The sequence below is a fragment of the Balearica regulorum genome, chromosome 2 (assembly GCF_011004875.1).
Source record: "Balearica regulorum gibbericeps isolate bBalReg1 chromosome 2, bBalReg1.pri, whole genome shotgun sequence".
NCBI classification, from domain to species: Eukaryota; Metazoa; Chordata; class Aves; order Gruiformes; family Gruidae; genus Balearica; species Balearica regulorum.
The window spans coordinates 45,776,999-45,785,969 of NC_046185.1; the positions used below are offsets into that span (position 1 = coordinate 45,776,999).

General features: G+C 39.0%; 1 long non-coding RNA gene across 1 annotated transcript; it reads right to left on the bottom strand.

The window, feature by feature from the left end:
• Positions 1-572: 572 nt before the first annotated feature.
• LOC142600370 (uncharacterized) lies at positions 573-7,102 on the bottom strand. The gene is made up of 3 exons (XR_012833826.1): positions 6,956-7,102; positions 4,286-4,369; positions 573-1,082 (listed from the first exon to the last, which is right to left on the bottom strand). It is a non-coding gene; the product is annotated as an uncharacterized LOC142600370 (long non-coding RNA).
• Positions 7,103-8,971: the final 1,869 nt, after the last annotated feature.

Sequence of the window (8,971 nt, forward strand, 5' to 3'; positions counted from 1 at the left end):
AGGAGGTTGTAGCCAGGTGGGTGTTGGTCTCTTCTCTCAAGTAACAAGTGATAGGGCAAGAGGAAATGGCCTCAAGTTGTGCCAGGGGAGGTTTAGATTGCATATTAGGAAAAATTTCTTCACTGAAAGGGTTGTCAATCATTGGAACAGGCTGCCCAGGGAAGTGGTTGAGTCACCATCCCTGGAGGTATTTAAAAGACGTGTAGATGTGGTGCTCAGGGACATGGTTTAGTGGTGGACTTGGCAGTGCTAGGTTAAGGACTGGATGATCTTAAATGTGTTTTCCAATCTAAATTATTCTATGATTCTGTGATTCATTATTTATAATTTATTATTATAATTATTTATAATTAATTATAATTATCCACTTATTTCACTGACTATTTCTTAAGAGTATTCAACATTTTTGAGATATGGAAATGTATTAGCTCCTATCCTGAGGAATCTGAATTTATTAAAAAAACAAATCCAATAATTATTTAATTAGGAAATTTATATTGGCTTCAACATACTAATCTCAGGTAAATCTCCCTACAATATTAAAGTTAAATTAAGGTAGATTAAATATGAGAACAGGTTCATGAATCTTTGGTGTGCAGTTGTGAAATTACACAAAAGATCCAGCTGGCCAATAATGTCCATACTGAACTCTCATGTTACAAAGTTGCTCAGGTGAAGTTTAATGTATCTAGTAGATTCAGCCCAGCTACTCATTGCATCAATGTTCACACTGGGAGACTGAGCTTCAGACACCCAAATTTACAGTAAAAAAAATTGAGGGCAAGGAAAGTATCTCCAGACTGTTTCCATGAGGAATGTGATATGTAATATATATTTCCTTCTGCTGCTCGTTATTTTTCACCTGGAAAGGTTGCTGTTCATTTTGAAGTCCCTAACATACTTTTCTTTGTGAGCTCCTTTCCTTTGTAAAATTTACCTTTGTAAAATCTTCAAAATGTGAACAAAGTCTATTCATAACATCCAGTGTCAGTGCATATTTAAATTAGAAGAGGTTCTGTATACTCCCTTTTCTCCTCTAATGCAAGAAAAGTTCTTTGCTGCAATTCATGTCCATCTCATCTCTGCAACAGATGCAATTTATATAGATTACAAATCCAAAACAAAAACAGATAAACAAAATAAAAAATAAATACAAAAACCATTATGGCTCTAATGAAATCGCAGAGTCCTGAGAGAAGTGACTTATCCTATTGGATGATCTGTAGGCTTATTGATTATGCAATTGGGTTTTTTTATTCTTGTTTTGCATTTTTTCTGTATCATTCTTCTCCAACAGTAAATGTCTACTTGTGAACAGTAGAGCAGAGAATCTACAACACCAACGAAAGGATACCTTAACCGCACAGGCATTGACACAGTCAGAGTATGTAAATACACAGTCCAAGGCAATGTCTGGTATTTGAAAAAAAAAAAGGTTGCCAGAATTGCAGTGGGTAATTCCCATTTATAAGACTTTCCAAGCACCAGCAAAAGACATGAGGTACGCAAAGACGATAGAAAGAGGAGCTCTCACTCAAAGGAATTGGTTATGTGAAGAAGAAAAAAATGCTGTGGAAAGGTCCTCAGTGACCAGCTGCACAGATTGGTTTGTGCTCAGACTACCAGGTCACTGCTGTTCAAATTCTCTCCAAGAGTTTCAGAAATTGAAAGAATTTAAGAAGCTCCGGTCTTGGTGTATTGCGACAGTAAGTACAATATCAAACTTTCAACGGATTTTTCCAAGGAGGTCCCTAGTGCAAAAAGAATAAATGGATTTCCTGCCATACAACAGCAGAAGCCTACCTCAGAGACCTGTAACTTGTGAATATAGCCGTGGCAAAAGTGAAAGAAGGCTCAGAGACACTAAGTTTACTTTTAAAAAAACCCCAAAACTCTCCTACATTTAGAATATCAAAATATTGTCTTTTGGTTTAACACATATTGAAAGAAAGTTTAAAACAAATATAGTCACAGTCTGGGGCAAGGAGAGTTGCAGAGGACAAGGCTGGCTTTTCCTCATGTTCAAAAGCACAATTAGGAAAGGAACAACCACCAAAGTGACTGGCTTTCCCTCTCTCTTAACGGCTTTATTGAACAGCCAGAAAATACATTTTTCATATACAACACCACAAAGTGCTGCTCTGTAATACTTGGATAGTAATTGTTACTATGAATGCGATAACTACATAAAGCAGCAGCATTTGAAAACTATTTGCTGCCTGATTTGTCACTCTTTCATATAAATATTGCCTGAGCAATTTTTACTTCAACACTTATTTACTGTAACTTCTATTTTCATCATAACTTTGTGAAGTGCTGAAAGTTCACTAAACACACCAACCTTTTTCCCCATATCAACCAAAAATTAATAAAAACTTGCTAAAGGCAACTGCTTTTTAAATTCCATGCAGTTTCTCATTACCATTCCCCTTCTCGTCTCCTCCTTCACTTGGATGCTTGGATCAGAGACTTGCTCCAAGGCTTAATCGTAGGTAACAGGCACTTGTTCATTTTAATGACTGTCACTCTCTCACTATGAATACAAGAAAAGCTTTACTCTTTTATTCAAATAATAGTCCAAGCATTATGAAAATAAGTCTCATGTAAAGTATTTCATGCTGGGCATGTAATGAACTTGAGAATAGCAATTGCTTTCTGTCCTGCCCGCAAGTTCTGCTGGCCACTTATTGGAAGATGTGCTAGTCAAGGAGCACACAGTCATCTATCGAAAAGGTGAGAATGAAAATCCAGAAGTGCTGGGTCTGAATCAGGCCAAACCCAACATTTTTTGACATTTCTCATAAAACTGGAGCTTCTTGGGCCTGTAGCAAAATCAATGCCTCAGTGAAATCAACATCCCTGTCAGTTCTACTTTGAATAGTTTTTCCAGATTCTTAGGGCTCTGGGGACATCCCAGCTTTCATAGTCTCTCATCTGTGACAGACCCTCCTGGCTCATTTATCAAGACCCAGAGCTTTGGTTTTGCCTCATCAGATAACATCTTGTCAAAGATCAAATTCAGACTAGTATTATGTTCACAGCACATCTATCGCCCTCTCAGTGTTTTCAATTTGTATTTGTCTTAGCCCGTATTTGTATTTGCATCAGGCGGTGGAATAAAGAAAAGAAAAGACTTATTTTTAATGTTCACTACTGCATAGGATCTATAGTGACGCTAAATGCTAGCTTAACAGCACCAAGCACATGTAAAATGCCACTGAATATTCTTGTTCTGCTGTTATAGGATATTGTTATGCTAGCAATGACCTTTCACGGATTAGTATCAAATTAGTGTAGTGTTCTGGGAGCTGAATCACTGTTTGAGATTTGAGATCTAATAGCAGAAAGATGGAAGTCAAATAATCTTGAGCTTCTGTCCTGGATTAACTGCAAGAAGCCAAATGTGATCCCCATTTTCATCCAAGCAAACGTTGCAGCTAGGACTACCTGACAGTATCACTTACCACAGCTATAACCAGGGAACTAGACAGGAGTTTGGTATTTTTTTGTTGTTACAAAAGCAGATTCTGACATATCCCTTGGCCTGGTTTTGCACACTGAGATCTGCCCTAAGGCTTCTGTCATTGAAACGCCAGTGCCGGTGATCCGTGCCACGTTCTAACTGCTCAAGCCAAAACCAACATTGGATCAGCAAGTCCCCACCTTGTCTTCAGCAGGGCACACAGGCCTGGCTTACACCCTCCCTTGGGGCTTGGCTTTCTTGGCAACTCCGGGACAATAACAAAAACACACAGCCAAAGATTCACAGCTGTCCTGGAGATTCTCCTCAAGGTCTCTTCTTTCCCCCACTGCCTTCTTCACTTTGCCTAGAGAGGTACTGAATTTTTGATTCTCACTCACAAGACAGTTAGCAAGTAATATTTAAGACAATTCACTGGAAAAAAACCCAACTATTTGATAAAAGATTTTTAAATAACACACCTGCTGATATATTAAGAACAAGAGCAAAGGAAGTGGAATAGATAGGCTGTATTTTGCCCAGTTCATAACCAAACAGGTTATTAAGTGAGATTTTGAGAGCATCTAAAAGAAGAGGTATAGATACAATTTCATTTTCACATTTTTCTCTGCAAATCTACAGGCTTCTCTACGCTCTGGACAAATGACCTTGGCAACTGAGCCTGCTTTTCAACACAATGTCAGAATACCTCAAAGCATTCATCCCATCAGAAGACAAAATAGGCAAGTCTTCCTCCCATCACTTTAAAATTTACATTCTATTTGATTTTCTTCTTGCCTGTAAATACTGAAAATATTATCTTACCTTCTTGAGACATGAATGATGTTTCTTCCATGTTCCATTGTGAAGCTCCCTCCCAAAGACACATAATTCCAGACAGCTTCCAACCTAATGTAAAAGGGAAAATATACCCTTTTATAGCTTCAGAACAGAAGTGCCAGCGATCTTAACTACCACATGTGCCCTACTGCTCACCCTTTAGCTGCAAAATGTACCCTTTCCCCCCCACAACCAGTTTTTAGATGCAACCATAACATGGATACTTCGTCTATACTTTCTTTTTATGGAAGATGATGATTAACATAATACACAATGCATCCAGTCAACTGGAAGGGGAAAATCTTTCAAATAAGTGACCACATGTGCTACTGAGGACCTCTTCCAACCTGCCACTGGAGCTGGGATCACACCACCAAATCTTGCAACTACGGTCATAAAAACGTGGCTTTGCATGCAAAGTGGGTCAGACAATCACCTCAGCAGGAATATTGCAGCTTTATTAAGAAATTCTCTTTTCAGCACCCACTGTACATCTTTCAGCTTCACTGTAAACAACCCCAAATGGCAAGTTTAAGTTCATTACTGGTTTCATTTTGTAGTCCATATGGTTCAAGTACAGAGATTATCAAGAAATGTAATGCATAACCTTGTCTTTGCCATACCATTACAGCTGTGTCTCTCAGCCTCAGCTCCAGTCCTACAGTCCTATACCTTATACTTCTCCTTGTCCAGGTACTTCTAAAGGCCTAGAGCCAGCCAGCAGAGAAGAAACATGAAGTATGAAGCAAATTAAAGGCTATTTAATCTGGTCTCTCTGATGGCAAAATATAATCCCTAAAGAATTAGTGTCACTGTTCGATATCATAGAACTGTCCCTTTATTCATACTGATCTTTCGTTGTTTATTTTCAGTGAGTTTCAGAAGTTTATGTTGTGTGTACTTCTATAAAGGTATCAAGCTGCTTGTACACTCAAACGTTACTAGATTCACTGCTGGATAGCCCTGCAGCTGGCATGTTTGGCAGGCACTTACTGAAATTTCTTTCTGTTAACCCTCCTAAATAGACTTTATTAACCTGGCAGACATAATACATAAGATTCTATCTTTTTAAACTCCATTCTATTATTATTTCAACTCACTTATTATGCCACCTTATCCCACCCCAAGCAGCTGATGCGCCTCTGACACAAATTCTGATCGTAGGCACTTCTCCCACTGTGCTCTGCTTCCATTCCCCCAGCTGCACATCTGCTTCTCAGCAGCGAGGCCAGGCAGGACGCTGAGTCTCCCAGAGAACAGCCCCATCCTGCAGAAGGTGACAGGTCTCTGTGGCAGTGCAATGCCATGGCAGTAGAGAAGGGGATTGCAAGGCAACGTGGAGAGTGTTGCTCTTTTTTCAAGCCTGCACAAGAAATAACTCCATATCTGGAAATGACACCCAAGGAAGGGGAAGAAAATTAGGTGAGACTCTCCAGCAACCTCAACCTGCAGCATCAGCGGAAAGTGCGAAGCAGGGTGTGGGGTTTCCCAAGGCTGAAGCGGGGGAGAGCTGTTAGAGCGGATCTGGCAGCCTCCCATCCACAGGGAGTCAGTGCTTGCTGGAGAAGCTTGGAAAGAAAGAGATGTGCGGTGGGCAGTTGTGTGCGTGCCCAGAGGCTGACAGGATGCACAACTGCAAATCAGGTTATGTTGCCTTCTAGACTACCATTTAATATTTCTTGCCTAGAGCTTAATTTTTCCTTTTTCCTTCCTGATTTCCATTTTTTCCACTTCTCTGGTCTTGACTCCTTGTTTACTAGGTTTCTATTCTTTTTTGATGTTGAAAAAAGTACTGTGTAATCTCTCTCAGACTTTATTTTCAGCATTTCTCATCTTCCTTGCTGTCACAACAGAAAAGACCTCAGCCTTTGCTTTTTCAAGGTAATGTTTGTTAACGATATTTTTCTTAAAACACACCATTCAGTAATGTAGAAATGCACGCATTTCAAACCTGAACGGACAAGGAAAACAAATATATGGCTCTGAAATTCTCAATCACCGCTTGCATTTTAATGTTTCGTGATCTGCAATATCACTCACGGTATTTTTCAAAGTTATGTGTAATGAAGGTGACCTTTTCACTTCTCAGGAAAACCCTAAATAATTAATTATCTGTGTGGTACTAACGTCAATAAACATAGTCATAATTTCTTGAGCTTTCTGACAGCAATGGGGAAAAAGCAACACATTTAGGTCTCATGAACTTCATTTGCTGAAACTGGCTTTCTCTGGATTTACAATGCTCTCTTGTGGCCAAATCGGGCATCTACAATGCAATAATAGTATGCTACCCTAAGAATATCCTTAGTCTTTTTGGTCACTACAGTCATTCTCAAATTGCCACAAAACGCTAGAAACGTCTGCCAAAACAGATGTTTTAGAGACATGCGATCTCTTTTTTTTCTTTTTGCCCACTAGTCAAGTTCCCTAAGTTGTCCGTTTATCAAAAACACCATCCAAATATTTAACTATTTGAAAACTGGGGGGGGAGGGAAAGTTTGCTCCTGTCATTGAAACAATAATTCAATATGACCTTTTTCTTTAATCAATGTTAATTTTTAGCATGGATTTCTTAAGTCTGTTATTCATAGGTTTTCAGATATATCACCAAGTCTCCTTGAGAACAGCAGATTCAATGTTAAAAAACAAACACACCTAGAATTGAGGAAAATGCTTCATCCCGCCAGTGTGCGCTCAGCCAGATCCGCTTCCGTGCTCCTCCGTTTCAAACGGGCACTGAGCAAGGTTCCCAGACCCGCGTTTCCTCCTGCCGTAAGGTGGGATACAGGAGCGCACGCTAGGCCCCTGTCACAGAGCCGCTCGCCGGTGAACACTCATGACCTCATGACGGGGCACAGCAGGGTTGGGGTCCATCCTGCAGCAGAGCCTGTCCTCGTCCCCTTCACAACCCCATCCAGCCCTGCCCACCGCCCCCTTCTCGCCCAGGCTCCCGAGTGGGAGCTACCCGATTAACTGTCTAGTTAATCTCACATGCAGAGAAAGGTGGGCAAAAATCTGCCAAGAAAGTCAAGGACACACCTACATCAACTCCATTGGTGGGAAATAACCTTCTCTGCTCCTCTGCATTGGGGTAGTAGATTCAGGAAGAAAATGCCTAAGTCTGCAGGAGGGTGGTATTTCACCCAAAGTCTTCACTTCTGTCTGATTAAACATACAACATAAAATCACATTTACATAGTACTAGCAAGAATGCCTCAAGTTCTTGCAGTATTCCAAATTCATTGATTCACAGGCATTCATGGGAAGAAACAAAATATTGTTGGTGATCTTTAATTATTCTTTTGATCAGTGAAAACATTTAGCTGCAAAGGCATAACTTAAGAAGAATCTCTCAATTAGGCTAAAACATTTTTGTATTTACCAGATTCAACCTCATCCGTAAGTTAGAAAAAATATAAGCAAGGAATGAAGGAATGAAGGAAACCCAGAATCAAGAGGCAGAAAAAATTGAACTGAAAACCTAGTTGTTATTAATTAGTATCTCTCACTGATTTGGGCATTTTGGTTTACAGAAAATATCCAATTTTATTCCACTGGTTTTACTAGTAGTGTAAAAATATCTGCTCAAAGAAAACATAAGAAGATGTAATATACCAAGTGTAATATTCACGCCTGCTTCATATACAGTTTTCAAAGAGAAAATTTCAGATAAGAACACTTTCTCTCCCTGATGTTGTTCTCTTCCTGCTAAATTTGGATTGCCCTTCAAATATTTCAGAGTTTGTAAATAACCTTGACATTCTTCCTCTGTCTTACTGCATAGGTAATTTTAGCATCACTGTTGGACAGTTGGTGAATAATTGCCTCGGAAAACAAAGAAACAGAAAACTAACCTGTAAGGTTTTCATTTTTACAGACACTAATCAAATTACTAAATGTAAACCAGAGGATGAGACTTAAAATTCTTCCTTGAGATTATTCTCTGGAGTACCAAACTTCTGCTTTTAAAGAGCAGCTATACTAATTTCAAAGACATTGAAACCTTCTATCAGCTTGCATAAGTAAAAAAGATGCTGCAGAGTGTGAAGAACATAAAAATATGTTCTTTAATGACTTACTGGTTAGCATTTTATAGCATCATTAAAAATATTTCCTGTTATGTTACATGCTAAATATGCTCATATGTACTAGTTCACTTTAGACATCTTTGAATGCACTAAAATTTGAAGACCTAATCCCTAGCTCTGTATATGGAACTATGCACATAAACATCAGCAAGTGGATGGATTAAGCAGTTCAAATTTATTCTTTTTTCTCTTGCTCCCCTTAAATTATTCTTCATGCTTCTGGCAAGCCATAATTCCTTTTTATCCCAAAGAAACAAGGCTTATGCAATCATCTTTTATGTATACATAGCATATGTGAGTTTCCACATGTCCTGTAATTTTTGCTTGTACTATACACTATTAAATTTGACAGATAGAACAAGTCCTAATGTGCTGAGTTTCTAAAATTTAAAGAAAAAAGACGCAGCCAGTTGGAGGAGGATGGTTTTCTTAGTACCTTCACTGAGAATGAGCTCTCAAAAAATATCCAGAAATCCATAGCCAAGAGGGATGTTATGAAATTTCCGGCCATGGAAATGTTGTAGTCGGAACTCACTGCTTATTTGACACCAGCAAATGAAGCAGAGGAAGCAAGTCTAAAAAA